General features: G+C 38.8%; 2 long non-coding RNA genes and 1 pseudogene across 4 annotated transcripts; all 3 read right to left on the bottom strand.

The window, feature by feature from the left end:
- Positions 1-3,594: 3,594 nt before the first annotated feature.
- LOC149388710 (mitochondrial uncoupling protein 2-like) lies at positions 3,595-6,573 on the bottom strand (annotated as a pseudogene).
- A 13-nt stretch (positions 6,574-6,586) lies between these two features.
- Positions 6,587-6,917, bottom strand: LOC149388709 (uncharacterized). Of its 2 annotated transcripts, none has more exons than XR_016301072.1 (3): positions 6,835-6,917; positions 6,690-6,746; positions 6,587-6,607 (listed from the first exon to the last, which is right to left on the bottom strand). It is a non-coding gene; the product is annotated as an uncharacterized LOC149388709 (long non-coding RNA). The 2 variants fall into 2 exon arrangements; XR_016301071.1 differs by having other exon boundaries at positions 6,590-6,610.
- A 107-nt stretch (positions 6,918-7,024) lies between these two features.
- Positions 7,025-10,363, bottom strand: LOC149388708 (uncharacterized). 2 transcript variants are annotated; one of them, XR_016301069.1, is made up of 6 exons: positions 10,303-10,363; positions 9,747-9,831; positions 9,117-9,423; positions 7,567-7,678; positions 7,393-7,451; positions 7,025-7,282 (listed from the first exon to the last, which is right to left on the bottom strand). It is a non-coding gene; the product is annotated as an uncharacterized LOC149388708 (long non-coding RNA). The 2 variants fall into 2 exon arrangements; XR_016301070.1 differs by having other exon boundaries at positions 7,567-7,665.
- Between the last annotated feature and the right edge of the window lie 5,530 nt (positions 10,364-15,893).

Raw genomic sequence — 15,893 nt, 5'->3', positions numbered from 1 at the left:
CACGAGACCCAATATTCTTACACACTGATAGTACCTCTACATGAAGAAGAGATTATTCATATTATGTGAAATCAAGACGTTCTTCATTTTGAATAATGACATACTTCGAGATATTTATAAATATATAATACGTACTAATTATCATTGACCACACTTAATTTCGTGTAACGCCGATGTCTTTCTCATCCTCGGGCTAATAATAAATCATTAAAATAGATCAATTATCAAGAAGTTCTTTATATCCGCCAAAATTCTCAATACAACAATAATAATTTGTGGTCTTACTAATATCGCGTGTCTAATGTCTAAACTCACCGCCTTTCACATATGTCCAGTTAGAGCATCTCCAATGCAAGCAACGTTGTTTCACACATCATAAAAAATAGTATTGTTTATTTATTTTTATCCACATCAACATTTGTGGTATCTTACATAAAAATTGGTGATAGCGTCAAAAGTTGCTAAAAGTGGTTCTCACTCTATTCAAAACATTAATGTGTTTAGTATTTTATATATTAAAAAATAGTTGGCATTGCTGTCAGAATTGGTTACTTTGCCATAATCATTACAACTCATAATATTAATATACAAAAATGAAAATGACATGGTATTGCCAAATAAACAATAAAGTTATTTTAGTTGCATCCATTGGAGATAATCTGTATAATTAGATATACCCTTTTCGTCCGGCACTTTTTTTTGTTATATACGAATTTTTGGACGTCCACATCACTAACCCAATCCATTAATTTCCCGCTCTTCATAATCCACGTACGCTCGATGATTTACACGTCGATGCCACGTCACAAGACTATATCGAATATGCTGGCTTCTCAAACTCTCATCTTAAAAAACAAGAACTACTCAATCATTGTTGTGGTGGGATCTGAAAGGTACTAGCAGCTCTGTGCCTGAAACAAAACAATGATTCCCTATGGAAATTGATTCCAGAAAGCAGTTTCTTGGCTTTGCAAACCACGAACCTTATTATACGCCAAAAATTAATATTCTGGACTATTGGCTCTCTTCAATCTTGATGATGGATAATATGAAAATGAAAGCAACTTAATGCGAGCCATGAAAATTAAAGCTTACCCTGACCCAAAAGAAGGCTTGGTCAAGAGTTTCAACCAAAAAGGACACTCTGACTAGTCTTTGGTGCTTATCTTTTCCATGCATTAGAGTAGTGGCTGTTATTTAGTTTTTTTTTAGAATACACAAAGGCAACAAGGTTTATATTGTTTAAATGTGATATTATATTTTTCTGTGACATAAAAAGATGGGTTGGCTTGAATTTTCTTTATTTTGGTAAATAATATGTTGATTTACTGTTTCCATGGACAAAATTGATTTATAGTTAATAGACAGGGGAGGCCGTCGTTATGAGGGAGGCCGTCATTATGAGGGAGGAGGCCGTCGTTATGAGGGGGGCCGTCGTTATGAGGGGGCACTACAAGAAAACAGGGTATCAGAGACTAATTATTTAGTCTCCGATACCTGACAAACAGTCTCGGATGAGTATCCGAGACTGATTTTCAGTCTCCTAGGCTAGTCTCGGATACCTAGTGGCGGATGCTACTATCAAAGACTAAAAGTCAGTCTCGGATATGCCGCAATATTCATGACAAAGAACTAGTCTCAGATACCACATTTTTCAGTCCTTAATAAGGTCGGCCGAGAACTCGTATTTAGTCACTAATAAGCCTTTTTCAGACTGACTGTTAGTCCCGAATAACGTGATTGTTAGTCTCGGATAACGTGACTGATTGTAAGCCTTTTAAAACGAATTTTTAGTCTCGGATAAACTAATTTCTAGATTGAATTTTAGTCTCAGATAACATAATTTAGGGACCGATGTTTAGTCACTGTTCCATTTCTTGCTTTGTCTTTGATGTAGAGCTTTCGATACTGATTTTCACTCTCCAATACAGTGGCATCTGTTACTGTTTATTTAGTCTCGTCATGATGCTTTGGAGACTAATTTTTAGCTCTAAATATAATGCTTCTAAGACAAGCATTTATGTATACAAGACTAATTTTTCAGTTTCTAAAAAAATCAGAGTACATAAGAATCTAAAATAAGCTTCATTAGAATAGCTTTCGTACCTATAAATTCGTAAATAAATTTATAATAAAATCATGCATAATCGTCAAAACAATATTCATGAAAAACTAGGAATAAAAAACAATCCAAATATATCCAAATCTCTACTGCAAAAAATATATAAGATAAATGAAATATTAAAGTTGAATCCGACATCCACGATTTACTAACGCTCTTGACCTGGTATGCCGTTGGAGTTCTCATTTCTTTGATCACCACTTCCTTCATTGCTCGTGTAGATGAAACCATGGTCGAGTCAAAATCATCAAACTTAGTAGCTAGATATTCTTGTAGTCAAAATCATCAAACTTATAAATTACATACATAGATGTGTATATTTCCAGCTCTATTTCACAATAAGATTTTCAATCCTACACTAAAACAAATATTTAAACAGATAATTTTTTATTAAAAAAAAAACTTACCGGCAACGAGTAACTTTAGGAAGAGTAGAACAGAGGCGGCAACGGGCTCGGCAGCGGACAGCTTTATGAACAAGCTTTGTAAAAAAAAATTAGAACGTTATCTAAGAAGCAAATTTACATATGTTACGTGTATATTTCCAGCTCTATTTCACAATAATGTCTACGAGATTGATCATTAAGACAGATTAATCCCTTATATTTAAACGGTGTTTAGTTTCATTTACGGAAGACTCTACGAGACTCCAAGATATTCACAGCACAAATGGCAATGTCAACTCAACATATCAAGTCTAAATTAAGAAAATTAGAAATTCATATGCAACATGCAGCAAGTTAGTAATCGTTCCAGGTAGAGAAGCACATGAAACAAGGAGTAAATATTAGCATTAGGTTATCATTGAGAAAGCCACAAAACCTTATAATCATAAAATCGTGGATAGAAATCTTTGTCTAAAACCATAAACAATTCATGTCAAATTAATATTCATATGCTCTATCATGTTTGTTTATTTTAATTCTGTGTGTAATGCTTGAATTCGATTAGATACCGTGTTCATGATATTAGGATTGCTTAATGCTCGGAAGAGATTATGTTAGTCGTGGACAAGGATTAATTTACCGGGATACATTCCTAGGTTAGACATAGTTAGGCTGTTTCGGAGTCGTGTGAACGTTCTTGTTTTTAATGCTAACCGTTGTTTTTAGAGGTTGAGATCGAGTGTTTTTAGAGGTTGAGATCGAGAGAAGATATCCCGGCATAGATAAGATTTTAGAACACACGAGTTTTTTTGGTACGCTGACAAAGACTAGAACTGGTCGTACTCATAAACATGCAATGCCTATCAGAAGCTTTAAGTTTTTGATCAAGTCCTAACACAAGTCAACGAAATATTAGGTTTACCCAAGTGACAAATTTGATTACGTGTCGTGGCTTTAACAAGCTTCCAGCTCAGCTAACTCAACCAAGCCCTTTTGTAGTCCTAATAAATAAATAAACAAACCCACACTTTTCAAAGCGAAGGTAACTTTCACAGAAGAAGTAATCAGGAAAAAAGATAAGAACCTTTTTTCATTTACTATAAGGGGTAACAAAACAGTTGCATCGTCATGATAATAATAATAATATCATCAATGCAAAAGTAGAAGGGGATTCATAATCAAATAATTTATTTTGGACAGCCAGAATCTAGGGCAAAAGCTCAATATAAAAATATCAAATAATTGGGACCCCAAGGAATAGTATATCCAACAAATAGCATTGGAGAAGTTGAAAAACAGAGAAGAAAAAAAATATGAATATGGTGGTAATTTATGCTGATCTGAAGAAACTCACCGCTATACTATAAGATCAATCAGAGTGTCGGAGAGAAACCAAATATCAGAGGCGATGGAAATCTTGCTATATCGCTCGTAATCCAGCGAGCTCGCGTAGCTTCTCGCAGAGTATAAAAGTTATTGTTGTTTGCGGACCTAACCGTGCAAAAATTGCAAAGCCCCTCATAAAAGATTTGAAACAAATAAATATCCGAGAAAATAACACTTCCAAGTTAAACGTAATGCTATTTTCTCAACACTGAAACGAATGAAAGGTGAAAAGAAGCATGGCATGACCGAGGAAACTCACCCTTTATAAAGGCTTTAGGTCCTTCTGTACGGACTACCTGGAAAAAAACATGCACACACATACTTTGTCAAGTTCAAGAGTTAAGAAATGTGTTCGCTAAATTTTAAAACTGCCGACTAGTAAATCTGGGTCCCGATATCACCAAGCCAACTTAACAGACATAAATTTGAATGTGAAAAGTATAAGAGACAGACACTGCTCTTTGTCTAGTTGCTGTAGGTCAACAATTAAAACCTTGAAAGGAAGAAGAAGAATAATAATAATATAAAAAAATGAACATTTGACGGTTACCTTACATGCACAATGAAATCCATTTCGGTAGTTGCCAACCGTTTTAGATACTCGTTGCAACATGAGGCGGGTTTTGATCATGTCCATGGGAGCTGTTATCAAGGTGCTGATTCCACCAGCAACCAAACTTGAACTTCATCAAAAGCAAAATAATGACCCCAAATGTATAAAAAGTTAGCTAAGTGGTAAACACATTCACCAACATAATAATTAATAATAAAAAAAAGTTTTAGGTTATGAAAATAAATACACAAGAATTAATGCAAGGAAAAAGCATTTTAGTCCGTTTATTAGGCTGGTTTTTCCTTCTCTCTCTCTCTCTAGGCCAGACAAAGTTTATATTTTAACCACAAACAACTTGTTTTAGCCTGAAATTTAATGAATCTAAAAGTTTATGATCTGTTTTTCATACATTTGGAAGTAACACATTTTTCAACATCATGTTGACATGCTCTAGGAGACCATCTTTATCGCAAACTTTTACTTGATTATTATCATTATTACTATTCCAGTTATCTTTAAAACCATTCTAAACGACAATTATAAAAAAAGCACCAACTACAAAGTCAGTAAATATAGAGAACATTAAAACATCGGAAGAAAATGAAAGTGGGTTGAGATGTCATACGCAAGATGAAGATGAAACCCTTCCTCAAGTGATGCCCATCTCACAAGAATCTGCAAAAGCAAAGGTTTTGGGACAAATATTAAAATAAAATAAAAAATTTAAAAAAATGCATAATAGACCAGAAATTCTTTCCAGTGACCAACTAAATATTGGACCGAACGATTTGGAAATTACTTTCCTGGGATACTCAAAGTGAAGAAAAGTAGCGTTGGCTTAGAACTTGACCCGCTTGGTTTCGTCATATGTCGCCAACTGCGATGCCGTCAGCGCAGAAGCTCTGGCCATGGCAGGCCCGACTCCTTTCCACAGAGCCTTCATTCCCTCCTGAGACGCGATTCACCTCAATTCCTCACCCGCTCCTCCTCTGCTCGAGTTCGAACTCATCTGTAACCGAACCTGGTAAAAAGATGAGAATGCATTCAGTTGTGAGAAACGAGGAAATCGAAACAAGACATTCATGAGTAAATAAGATTGCTTATTATAATTTACGTCTGACCTTCAAAACCTCGATTGGGTTGGTCAAAGCAGTTGCGATGGCACCGGAAAACAAACCAGAAGCGATCTTGACGAAGATGTTGGTGGATCCGAAAGCCTGATTACAAGCGTACTTTGAGGGTTCGTACAATCCTAAGCGGAGACCACCGTAAAGAACCGACCTTATTAACGCAGGGCAACAAACTATTAATCTCAATTATGACATTTCAATACCCTAGAACTAGAAATCCACGGACAAAGCTATAACTTTCATTGTCCGTGATTTACCAAGCTGCTAATCCAGGGCAATCGTATAGAAGATTCGTAACAGTGCATCCACTTAATAAACTAATGTACTGTTTATATATATATATAAAAAAAAAAAAACCATACATAAGTTCGTCCTATAACCAGTCAAAATGTGTAGATTTCAGCATAATGAATCTTACATTAGACTCAACTACGAAAGTGCATTCACAGCAGGCTATTTTGTATAAACAACACAACAGTGTAGCTAGCCACAATTCGCTATAGGAATAACATAACGACCACGAGGTTCCAACATTGAGAAGAAGAAATTCGATTTACGAGAATCCATAACATATAAAAAGAAAATGAAGTAAACATATATATATATGTATACTAGAGGGGAAACGTGCTTCGCACGTGGGGGAGAAGGGGATAGATAATACATGTCGTTTTTCAAACAATTGAAAGAGATTACGAAAAACGACATCGAAACCGAATCAACGAACAAACCATTCATCCAGTTATTACGGTTTCAGAATTTTAGATATTAACAAAACTTCGCGCTCTGTCTTTCTCTATCTCTTACCTACAACAATGGCGGATGAAGAAGTCCCAAAACCTTGCTGGTCCAACATCCTCAAGAGTCAACCAGCCCCGACGTCGAACCCGAGGTCGATGCGCCGACAAGTTCGTCTCCGTTCCCGAGGTCATGGACGAGATCCGAGACCCCTTTTGGCTTCCACGACTCGCCTTCGTCCCCTTCACTCTCCAGACCATCGAGCCCTCTCCGGAATCTCTCAGCAAAGGTCAGTCTTCTAGGGTTCCGGAGATCAAAATCTCAGCTATTGTTTTAATTGGTCGTGTATTTTGTGAAAATCTAGAATTCATTAGTACCTGGAAGCAACATCTTCCGTAGGCCTGGAAGGCAATGATCCGCCAAAAGCAAGAAACCTGGAAGAAGGAAAAAATAACTCATCAAATGACTTATAAATACGAACAGGGACCTAGGTTACATGAAAAAGAATTTAAAAAAAAGTACCATCAAACCCAATTCTCGATCCACATTTTGGGTTTGTTGTACGAGTTCGGGCTGTACAGATTGCAGTAAAATCCATTGCAAGTGTTGATCTGCAACAAGTCACTCGTTAGAATAATTATAAAAAAAAGGAAAAAAGAGTGTAGAGATCGATGTAATTCATTGGAGAAAACGGTCTCACAGAGGGATCGGGAGTGTCTTCTTGCTGGCACATGACCCACGGAACTCCAGTGTCCATAGCCAAAGCCGTACCCGCCAACCATCTGATGTACGATTTCCCTGAAGCCCCGTACGGCTCCGCAGTGTTTCCATACTCGTTCTCAATGATTAAAAAATTCTAAATAAAAAATTAATCAAACTTGAGAAAAGATAATGGGTCCGCCCTGTGAAGCGTAGAGCTTCTCTTGCTTCACCAGGCTGATTATCTTACCGGTGAATCGCTTCATTCAGCCTGAAAATAGATAAAAAAAAAAAAAAAAAAATGTATAGCTTAGTTTTAGACATAGCAAAGAATCAAACAAGTGAAAGACAATTGGAAGAAGAAAAATATGAGAACCTGACCTTCTAACCTTCTAAGGACCGTTATCAGTTCGAAGCTCGACTTCAGGGATGAAATGCAGCTACACATGGAAACCAATGTTGACATAATTTGAATCAAAACAACGATAGATATATCTTCTAAATTCTAATTAACCCAAACTGAAAAACAGTGAGAGAATTTAATACATTACTAACCCATAGCTCCACTCAGCACAAACATAAGGACCGAACCGTAAATGCACATACATACCAGCCTCACCCATGGCCTTGACGAACCGAACAGATCTTTGTTTCCTTTGAAATCATACTGGAAGAAGAGCACGATTATCGAAGAGAAGCATAAAAAAGGCATTTCTATTTCAGGGAGAAAAAAAAACAGAGTGCTAATCATGTTTCATTGTAAAATTTTAAATTAACATGGCCTCGACTTGGCTCGTGAATGTTCCATAAAACGTCTGTCTCGATCACATTAAGACCAAAGGAAAGAAAAAGAAGAAAAAGCTAAACATACATATAGTTGCACAAAGTAAACATATACATAATTTGTACAAACCATTACTTACTCCGCACAATCAGAAGAAGAAGAAATCATAACCATGAACACGCCATTAAATATCATGAGAACGAACTCTTAAAACTTGCACATGTTTCTTCAAGTACCATCGTGCGATCAGGTCTATTCTCTTGATATCTCCAGATTGTTCAGCCATTTATTAACAATAAGTCATGTCCAGTCTTAAAGCTTAGCTTAAAAGTCATGTCCAATTAAGCACTGAACAATTAACACTAAATATAGCTTATGAAGCTTCCACTTACAGACCATAAAAAATTAGCGCACTGGAACTGAAATTCAACGATTTCAAAATAATAATAAAAATGGTCTATGATGATCAACTCTGATAATATAATTAAAAAATATAAGAGAGCAACGAGAGAGGGATAATCGCCAAATAAAAAGGGCCTATATTTGTCCTAAAAAAATCCCCTAAATCAGCAACATCTATGGAAGAAACTGACAATTTCTTAACCTAATCTTGAATCCACACGAATAACTATTGATCGAGATATACGCCAAATTGAATTTGAAGTGAATATGTTTAACCACAAGGAATACGTATTTTAAAATCATACAAACTCAATATCCAGCATTACAGAGAAAAACTGTGAGTTCATGCATAAAACTAAAAGAAACAAATATAAAGTTTAAGGAGTAAAACAGTCCAATTCATATATTTATCTAAAATAATTTCCTAACAAATATGAAAGCCTAATATTTAGAATCACATATCAGCTAACTCTTTGTCCGCTACAGCAGTAAACTAAATAGATAAGCAAAAAAAGAAAAAGAAAATTGAACCCAAGACACCCAGCTAATAAAGATTACCTAAGGTTTTGTTTTTCCGGCAACCTTAACAATAACGGAAAAAATAAAATCTACCTAGACAAAATTATAATTTCTTTTAAGAATGATATCTCGTCTAACCAAAATTTCATGGTAATCTTATATCCACTACCCCTACTTCTTTTATAAGGATCAAGTTAAATGCAAAACCTACACATTCAGTTAATAGCGATGCCAAAAATTACAATATAGGCTTAACCTATACCCTTTACATACAAAATTTTCAACTCTTAGACGAGGAAAAGCCCTCTGATTCAGACAAATCAGACAACGCTGGTAACAGGCCATGAATCAAAGCCATATTAAATAACTGAACAAATCAGAAGACAAAAAAAAGACTCACGCTTGGGCGAAGGCCTTGAGGAAATGAAAATCCTGAGCGATGTAGGTGGTGGAAAGGATCGAGCTTGAGATTGCCGGAGGCGAGAGAGACTGCGAAAGAAGTGTACATATCGAAGACCGATTCCCGGCGGAACTTGATCCGGCAACGCCGCGCGAGGCTGACCTATCTGTCGATCGACATCACCGATGACGACTTCGATGCAGCTATCACCATCGCTTCCGGTGATGGCGATCTCCAGGCCGAGTCCGAGTCGCGGCGAATGAGCCGTGGGGGGCGAAGAAGCAAAATCAAGCAAGAAAATCAAAACCTGTGAAAGAGAGGAAGAAGAGTCAAAATCGGAGAATGGCCTTCATTAAAACAAATTGCTTATTTAAGGATTTACTTTGACCCTAACGCAGTCTTTTTTCATCTCCCACCAAGTCTTATTACCATAGTTTATAAGGCTTTTTTTAGTCTTGACTCTTGAGTATTAAACATCAGCTTTCTTATCAACCTCAATATAAAACAAGCGCATCATCTGCTTTTCAAGTACAAGTTGTTGAGCAAGAAATATTAAGTTTGTAAATTTAATAGCTACATGAGTAATATTTATACTGATGAAAAACAAAACTTTTTTTTTATGAAAAGTACCATGTCAGTCTTGAATATTGCCTCACAGGCACCATAAAGAGACTCTGAGGCAGTACCAGCAACCAAAAAATCTTTTGCCAATTCCCTGCATAAACAGGCCATAGAAGTATCTGAAATACGATCAAAAAACAAATGGCGCACTTTATATTTCGATTTCTGGCATTTGAAGCTGAATTCTTTGAATTGAGCACATATATTACGCATAGGAACCTAGTACTCTGCAGTAAAACAATAATAAAGTTTAATTTGAAAATTCGAAGATACCAGCAAACTATAAAACCATGAAAAAACAGCTAAATCAAATATCCAGTAATAGTTGTTTTTATTTTTAATTTCAGTTTAATATTTTGTTCTTCAACAAACACATATAATATGTTGATTTTATCAGTAATATAAAAAAATATTCGAAATAGAAGTAATAGCGAATCCAGGAAAACAAAGTTAATCAGCAACTACGATTAACCAAACAGCTACAAAGAAAATAATCATTGGCCAAGACTCAACCTCAGAATCAAAATCACAACCCTAAATATATAATTCTGAAATTTGAGACTACCTCTTTTCTTTGCGACTTCGCGGTTAGAATCTTCTCAATCACCTCATCGTGTTCAATTCCTCGCTTCCTTAGTTCTCGTTTTTTCTTTCTCGCTGTCTCTCTGTCTTCCTCTACAGCTGCCTCTCTCTCTCTCTCTCTCTTCCTGGGCGATATTTTTCTCTATTTCGTTGCGCTCTGCTTATGGAATTGTATCAAGAAAATTGGATAAATAAGGGGTGTAGTTGTGGTGGTGTAAATGCTATACTATATTTGCCAATTCAACACTAAGAAGACACATGGATTACTTTGATAGTGAACACTATGCTTTTATGTATGCCTACGCAAATCCAAACAACCACGATTTCGGAATTCCCCAAATCAGATGCCAATATCAAACCTTAGAAATAAAAATTATAAAACCCCTAATTTACAAACCTAAAAGTCTGGAAGCCGATGACGAAGACAACGGAATCGGGCGACCGAGATTCTTCGGAAGCGTCGTTTGAGCGCGAGGACAGAGAGACAACAGGCGAGAGGGAGAGATGGCGGCGCACGGTCGCTGGTCGCGCAGTCGGCAGAGGCACGCGCGCAGTCGGGGTCGGCGCTCGCGCGGGAGAGAGGAAGAGAGGACGAAGGAGAGGAAGAGGGGGAAAGGGTGGTGGCGTTGTTCAGGAGAGAAGGGCCGAGAGTCGGTGAGAGAGAGAGGAAGAGAAAGACAGCGGTGAGGTGAGGTAAGGGAGAGAGGCGGTGAGGAAGAATGGAGAAGAAGAAATAAGGGCATGTTTGGTAGAAAATAAAAGTGAGAATGGAATGTGAATGGGAATAAGAACGGTAATAGTAATGGAATGCTAAATACTTTTCATCTATTTGGTTTGTTTTTCCTAATCCCAAAACTTTAGAATGGAATGAATGAAATTTTACCAAAATACCCTCATTTCTCATCTTCTTCATTTTATTAAAAATATTATTCACCTGTTTTTCAGCAGGAAGAGTCTCTGCGTAAAAAAAATTGTATCTCTTCCTAAACCTGAAAATACGAGTTACAAGAACAAACTTTTGAGACGAAACCTAACCGGATCAAATCTAAACATATCCGAAAAAAAAAAAACACAATGACTTACCCATCGTTATCGAGATTACCACATAAAGACTCAAAACGTGGATCTCGGGTCATCTGAGAATGAAAAACACAAGCTGTACTCATAGGAAGAAATAGATATACAAAAATACAAAATAAACTTATTGTACTGAAGGATTAGGAACGGCGGCGACGAAGTGACGTGTGGGTGTAGGAGGGTTTCGGGTTTCTCCACAAGAGTCCGTCACGGCGGCGACGAAGCGATGGAGGATTAGGTTTTTTTTTTTTTTTTTGGTTTTCCTTCGTCTGATGTTTTGTTTGAAAAATATGAGTGGGGCAATTTTGGGATATTAAATTGTTACCGATGGAATGAGTGATTCATCTCACCTACTGAAGTAATGGGGATTCACTTAAAATGGATGAATGATGATTACATAGAATGATGATTACTATTTAATTAAGTAAACCAAACAATATATTTGATTCCATTCTATTCCATTCCGGCCTGATTCTAAAGTGAATCATCAATTTGATTGGACAAAATAAGATGAACAGTAAATAACGATATGTACTTATAATATAGGAGAGATATACCAATAGGATGATGTCGGTGTAGTTAATGCAGATTCGCCATTTTCCGTTCGACTTCTTCACCATGACCACATTGGAGATCCAGCTCGGGAATTTGGCCTCGCGGACGAACTTGGCGGTGATTAACTTCTCCACTTCCTCGCTGATCGCGAGGTATCTTTCTGGGTTGAACGACCTTCTCTTCTGGATTTTCCCATTCTCTCCGAGGAGCACGTTGAGCCGATGAGAGATGATCTATGGGTCGATCCCGGCATGTCCGCGTGCATCCATGTGAAAACGTCTTTGTGTTCTCGGAGGAATGCTTTGAGTTGGTCTTTTAATTCGGCCGGCAGGTGCGCTCCGATCATGACGACCTGTTCGGGGTTGGCATTGTCGAGTATCACAGGCACGAGATCGCTAGACGCCTCTACTTTCTTGGTGTCGGCTTCTTCTCGTGGGTCCAGGTCCTCGAGTTCTTGCGCCTTGTTGATCTCGCCTGGGAGGTCATCTCCGGCCTGACATATGACCCCTACCATGGCGTTGCCTTTCCTGATGCGGGACCCCTGGACGTGGCATGCCCTGGAGTCGGCTTGGCTTCCTCGCATCACCCCTACTCCTTTCGGTGTCGGGAATTTCATGAGGAGGTGGTATGTTGAGGTGACTGCGCGGAGTCTGTTGAGCGTCGGTCGCCCTATGATGACATTGTGAGCAAAAGGTCGATCCACAATTAGGAAATCCACCAGGCGCGTGACCTGGGCTCCCCCCTCCTGTCCAAATGTGATTGGGAGGCTTATGGAACCTTCCGTGTAAATGCACTCTCCTGCAAACCCGAAGAGCGGGGTCTTGACTGGGGTCGGGCGGATTTCTCCAAGGTCTATCCGGTCAAGGGCAGTCTTGAACAGGATGTCGGCCGAGCTCCCGTTGTCAATGAGAATCCTCTTCACCATATTGTTTGCTATCTGCGCTTTGACAATGATGGCGTCGTTGTGCGGATGCATCACTCGGCGGGCTTCCTATTCGATGAAGTAGATCGTTTCGAACGGCGTGGCCGGGCAAGTGCTCTGGGTGAGATTGATATGGTGGGATAGGCCCTCTCCGGCCGCCGCCCGCGCATAGTTTTTTCGCTCGTGCGCGGTATCCCCAGTTTCTGGCCCTCCAAATATAGTGGTCACCAAGTTGAGTGGGGCGTTGGCCACGTTGCCTCGGGTGTCGTTGTTGTTGCTTCCACCCGCGACAACTTCTTTCCCACGTTCCTGCCGCCTGTCGTTTTGGGGAACCTGCCTCCTCGGCACGGGGTCCGGATTGACGACCATGGCCATCACGAACTCCTTCAGCTCGCCATTCTGGATGTGATTTTCGATCTGCCTCCTGAGCTCGATGCATTCGGCGGTGAGGTGACCGTGATCTTTGTGGAAATGGCAGTACTTGTTCTTGTTGCGTTTCGAGGGGTCCTTCGCCAAGGGTCGGGGCTCGGTGAACATTTCCTAGGTGCAAGGCCAGAATTCGATCCGGTGTCGTTTTGAGTGGTGTGAAGTCGGTGTTCCTCTGGAACTTCTCGACTAGTAGGGGTCTCTGTCTTGGCGGGGGTCGGACGTTCGAGACCGCGGTGTTGGGGCTCCGGCTCTTCTTTCTTCGCTAGTCGACATCGACCTCATCCTCGTCCTTACGCCGGTTTCCCCTCTCGCGGATTCTCCGACACTTGTAGTACTCCTCGATGGAGATATCCTGGGTGGCTTGTGATATGAGCTCCGTCATCGTAGCAGGTCGCTGCTTTACCAGCGACGTCAAAAGGTCGCCGGTTCGTAGGCCATCAATGAAGGCGTAGACAGCGTCGCCATCCTCGTAATCGTCCACCTTGTTGGACTCCTCGATGAACCGATTAAGGTAGTGTTGGAGCGTCTCGGAGCCGCACTGTTTGATCGTTAGGATGTATGATTTTTCCTTTCTCTGGATCAATGAGGCAGAGAAGCAAGTGAGGAACCTCTCCCGGAGGTCTTCGAATGATTGCACGGACCCTCGTCCGAGCCTTTGGAACCACTCGAACGTGGTACCGGTGAGGGTGATGCAGAATGCCTGACACATTGTTGACGGGGATTGTCCCGCCATCCTCATGTTGGTCTGGTACTGGTGAATGTGGTAAAGAGGGTATGTGCTTCCGTCGTAGAGCGGTATGACGGGCGGGCGGAAGCTTCCCCCAGTGTAGTCAGCGAGCACGTGTGCCGCGAATGACAAAGTCACGCCCTCAATCATGCTTCTCACCAAGGGGGTTCTTGTATGCGCCACTCGCAGCTCTCGGACTTCCTCCCTTAGCACGTTGACCATGTTGGTCAACTCGTCGTTCCTGACCTGCGTAGCGGCCGGCGTGAACCTAGTGGTGCGCCCTCTCTCGTTCGATGCCTGGGTGGCGTGCAGCGCCGGAGGCGTCGGAGTTGTCGTAGCCGGGGGAGCAGTTTGGCACGGAAATCTTAGCGAGATTCAGAAACCGATTCTCTCTCTCTCTCGAACCAGTTTTAATTTTACTTTTTTACCTATTTTACAAATGTATACACGAATATAGTTTGAAGCTTGAAAATATTGGAACTCGGTGTCGTTTTCGTGGAAATAGTTTTGGTAGCAATTTATCACAAAACTAACATATTTAAAAGCTTTACTATTTGTTTTTAAGTTGTAAACCGACTTTTAATTTTATTTTATAATATTTTTAAAAATATTTGTGTACAATTTTGGCTCTGCTTAATTTTATTTATTATTTACAGTTTAATTTAAATAAAAATAATAATTTAATAGTTAATTTTTTTTAAAGCATTTAAAATAGACATTAATTTTAAAATATTACACTTAAAAATAGTTACTTTTGTAATTCCCCCTTCATTTTTTTTACTACAAATTAAGGGGCCTCGGAAAAAACAAAGGGAAATTTATCTTGAAACCAAGCATTTAAATATATCGTTTTTTAGGTCTTCACCTAGCAATTTTTTTACTTTTTTTTTTTTGGTTTACCGCATATATTTAATCGGTCAAAGATTTTCGTTAGCTATTGCTCAAATTTTCAACATTATTATCGACACCAACTCGACCGGACAAAAATCGACCAAATAAGCTGAATTAAAATGAACACTATATATAACGACAACTCCTTTGTATGATATCTTAGAATTTGTAACAAGTGTTTGCTTTTTACCTTCATCTTTTTACCTCAATTTTGGCTCAATTATTTGAGCTAAAGGACAAAAAAAACTCAATGTCTCAGTCATATAAGGCTCAACTTGATACAATCTTCGCCTATCAGGTGAGCACTATAAATATGAGGAAAGGGAAGTGGAAGAGGTAAAGAGAGAGTTAGAGAGGAAATATATTTCATTATATAGGCCCATAAACTAATTAAGTCTATTCTATAAATTATTCCGGAGTGTATCACAACCATACTCGAACCCCGACGAGATTAAGCAAGTAACGTTTATTGAGAGATCACGTTTGACTTGGTTGCTAATCCAAAACTTAAGTGGGGACTGCAAGAATCCACGACCAAAATTATGGCCATAAATCGATAATCCTATCCAAATCAAGGTTAGATAAAGATAAATTATTTTAATCGATGACCTACCATTTATTATATGTTCAAGATTCCAAACGTCAACATTTGAAGAGTAGGGGAAATAGTTAGTTTTTGGACAATCATAGTAAGACAGCTTTAGAATAATGTAAGCTAAAAAATACGGCAAACCACAAACATGAACTTGTAACGGAAATGTCAGGATCACATTAGCAAAAAACTAATACACCTTGGTCCCAAAATTTTGACATACAGAAGACATTAGCTACTCTTATATTTTCCAATTGTGCAAGTGATCTAATTGCAGAGAGGGCTTTTCTTTTCAGAAGATGAAGAATTATATCTACATTCATCAATTGAGACAACAAATATCGGCAAAAACAATTGTCTTTTAACACAAATAAGGGGGGA

This window comes from Urtica dioica, chromosome 8 (genome assembly GCF_054948205.1).
Source record: "Urtica dioica subsp. dioica isolate 48M chromosome 8, U.dioica_male_clone48M_v1_H2, whole genome shotgun sequence".
NCBI classification, from domain to species: Eukaryota; Viridiplantae; Streptophyta; class Magnoliopsida; order Rosales; family Urticaceae; genus Urtica; species Urtica dioica.
Note: the sequence above shows the minus strand (reverse complement) of the source record. Positions and strands in the feature narration are given on the sequence as shown.